We start from the raw sequence: 3873 nt of genomic DNA, 5'->3' as shown, positions 1-3873 counted from the left end.
AACACAACCCTCTACCCAACACAACCCTCTACCCAACACTACCCTCTACCCAACACAACCCTCTACCCAACACAACCCTCTACCCAACACTACCCTCTACCCAACACTACCCTCTACCCAACACTACCCTCTACCCAACACAACCCTCTACCCAACACAACCCTCTACCCAACACTACCCTCTACCCAACACTACCCTCTACCCAACACTACCCTCTACCCAACACAACCCTCTACCCAACACAACCCTCTACCCAACACTACCCTCTACCCAACACAACCCTCTACCCAACACTACCCTCTACTCAACACAACCCTCTACCCAACACAACCCTCTACCCAACACTACCCTCTACCCAACACAACCCTCTACCCAACACAACCCTCTACCCAACACAACCCTCTACCCAACACTACCCTCTACCCAACACTACCCTCTACCCAACACAACCCTCTACCCAACACTACCCTCTACCCAACACAAACCCTCTACCCAACACAACCCTCTACCCAACACAACCCCCAACACAACCCTCTTCCCAACACAACCCTCTACCCAACACAACCCTCTACCCAACACTACCCTCTACCCAACACTACCCTCTACCCAACACAACCCTCTACCCAACACAACCCTCTACCCAACACAACCCTCTACCCAACACTACCCTCTACCCAACACTACCCTCTACCCAACACAACCCTCTACCCAACACTACCCTCTACCCAACACAACCCTCTACCCAACACAACCCTCTACCCAACACTACCCTCTACCCAACACAACCCTCTACCCAACACAACCCTCTACCCAACACAACCCTCTACCCAACACTACCCTCTACCCAACACAACCCTCTACCCAACACAACCCTCTACCCAACACAACCCTCTACCCAACACAACCCTCTCACAGTCCTGTCACTACCCAACACAACGCCCTCGCTCACCCCCCCCCCCCGCCCCCTTCTCCCTGCCTGCCGTTCCCCCCCCCCAGCCCTGTCCCGTCAGACCTACCCCCCCCCCCCCCCCCAGCCCTGTCCCGTCAGACCTCGTCCTCCCTCAGCAGCCGTCTCTCTGGGCATGCCACCCCCGTCCCGCCCCCCCAGGGCCTGGAATGTTCTGGCATTCCTCCTCGCCTTTCTCTTCAAAGGACCCACCTCTGGAATTCTACCCCTCTCTCCCTCCTCCCTGTCCTTCCTCGCGTCTCTCTCTCTCTCTTCTCTCTCTCTCTCTTCTCTCTCTCTCTCTTCTCTCTCCCTCCTCCCTGTCCTTCCTCGCGTCTCTCTCTCTCTCTTCTCTCTCTCTCTCTTCTCTCTCTCTCTCTTCTCTCTCCCTCCTCCCTGTCCTTCCTCGCGTCTCTCTCTCTCCTCTCTCTCTCTCTTCTCTCTCTCTCTCTTCTCTCTCCCTCCTCCCTGTCCTTCCTCGCGTCTCTCTCTCTCTCTCTCTCTTCTCTCTCCCCTCTCCCTCCTCCCTGTCATCCCTCTCTTCTCTCTCTCTCTCTTCTCTCTCTCTCTTCTCTCTCCCCTCTCCCTCCTCCCTGTCCTTCCTCTCTTCTCTCTCTCTCTCTCTCTCTCTCTCTCTCTTCTCTCTCTCTCTCTTCTCTCTCTCTCTCTCTCTCTCTCTCTCTGTGTTGTCAATCTTCCTCGGTGAGGTATTCAGTGACCTCACCTCTTACAGTATCTATCTGAGACAGTATTAACTTCTGCCTCTCCTCTTTTTTTTTGTGGTTTCTTCTTTCAATTCTTCTTGTTTCATGTAAGTGTGGTGTGATTTGGGGTGTGACTCCAGGACAATAAAAGCTTGTATTTATGTGTTTCTAGAAGGTCTCGTGGGGAGGGGGAGGGGGAGGGGCTGACAGGACTGAGAGCTCAGGAGGACGTGTGTAAATGTGCCTTTTGTGTTCATCTCTTCCTTGTTGAGCATTCATGAGCATTTCCACAGCAGAACCCCCCCCCCCCCCCCCCCAGGGGGAGAACAGTGCTGGGTTAGGGGGGGAACAGTGCTGGGTTAGGGGGGGGAACAGGAGAACAGTGCTGGGTTAGGGGGGAGGAACAGTGCTGGGTTAGGGGGGGGAACAGGAGAACAGTGCTGGGTTAGGGGGGGGGACAGTGCTGGGTTAGGGGGGAGAACAGTGCTGGGTTAGGGGGGGGGAACAGTGCTGGGTTAGGGGGGAGAACAGTGCTGGGTTAGGGGGGAGAACAGTGCTGGGTTAGGGGGGAGAACAGTGCTGGGTTAGGGGGGGGAACAGTGCTGGGTTAGGGGGGGGAACAGTGCTGGGTTAGGGGGGGGACAGTGCTGGGTTAGGGGGGAGAACAGTGCTGGGTTAGGGGGGGGAACAGTGCTGGGTTAGGGGGGGGAACAGTGCTGGGTTAGGGGGGAGAACAGGAGAACAGTGCTGGGTTAGGGGGGGGAACAGTGCTGGGTTAGGGGGGAGAACAGGAGAACAGTGCTGGGTTAGGGGGGGGAACAGGAGAACAGTGCTGGGTTAGGGGGGGGACAGTGCTGGGTTAGGGGGGAGAACAGTGCTGGGTTAGGGGGGGGAACAGTGCTGGGTTAGGGGGGAGAACAGTGCTGGGTTAGGGGGGAGAACAGGAGAACAGTGCTGGGTTAGGGGGGAGAACAGTGCTGGGTTAGGGGGGGGACAGTGCTGGGTTAGGGGGGAGAACAGTGCTGGGTTAGGGGGGGGAACAGTGCTGGGTTAGGGGGGGGAACAGTGCTGGGTTAGGGGGGAGAACAGGAGAACAGTGCTGGGTTAGGGGGGAGAACAGTGCTGGGTTAGGGGGGGGAACAGTGCTGGGTTAGGGGGGAGAACAGTGCTGGGTTAGGGGGGAGAACAGTGCTGGGTTAGGGGGGAGAACAGTGCTGGGTTAGGGGGGAGAACAGTGCTGGGTTAGGGGGGAGAACAGTGCTGGGTTAGGGGGGAGAACAGGAGAACAGTGCTGGGTTAGGGGGGAGAACAGTGCTGGGTTAGGGGGGGGACAGTGCTGGGTTAGGGGGGAGAACAGTGCTGGGTTAGGGGGGGGAACAGTGCTGGGTTAGGGGGGGGAACAGTGCTGGGTTAGGGGGGAGAACAGGAGAACAGTGCTGGGTTAGGGGGGAGAACAGTGCTGGGTTAGGGGGGGGAACAGTGCTGGGTTAGGGGGGAGAACAGTGCTGGGTTAGGGGGGAGAACAGTGCTGGGTTAGGGGGGAGAACAGTGCTGGGTTAGGGGGGAGAACAGTGCTGGGTTAGGGGGGAGAACAGTGCTGGGTTAGGGGAGGGGGAACAGTGCTGGGTTAGGGGGGAGAACAGTGCTGGGTTAGGGGGGAGAACAGTGCTGGGTTAGGGGGGAGAACAGTGCTGGGTTAGGGGGGAGAACAGTGCTGGGTTAGGGGGAAGAACAGTGCTGGGTTAGGGGGGAGAACAGTGCTGGGTTAGGGGAGGGGGAACAGTGCTGGGTTAGGGGGGGGAACAGTGCTGGGTTAGGGGGGGGAACAGTGCTGGGTTAGGGGAGGGGGAACAGTGCTGGGTTAGGGGGGGGAACAGTGCTGGGTTAGGGGGAAGAACAGTGCTGGGTTAGGGGGGAGAACAGTGCTGGGTTAGGGGGGGAACAGTGCTGGGTTAGGGGGGGGGAACAGTGCTGGGTTAGGGGGGGAACAGTGCTGGGTTAGGGGGGAGAACAGTGCTGGGTTAGGGGGGGGAACAGTGCTGGGTTAGGGGGGGGAACAGTGCTGGGTTAGGGGGGGGGAACAGTGCTGGGTTAGGGGGGGAACAGTGCTGGGTTAGGGGGGAGAACAGGAGAACAGTGCTGGGTTAGGGGGGGGATCAGGAGAACAGTGCTGGGTTAGGGGGGGAACAGTGCTGGGTTAGGGGGGGGAACAGGAGAACAGTG

Source organism: Borostomias antarcticus (assembly GCF_949987555.1).
Source record: "Borostomias antarcticus genome assembly, chromosome: 7".
Classification (NCBI taxonomy): Eukaryota; Metazoa; Chordata; class Actinopteri; order Stomiiformes; family Stomiidae; genus Borostomias; species Borostomias antarcticus.
The sequence above is the reverse complement of the archived record's forward strand: the minus strand, read 5'-3'. Positions refer to the sequence as shown.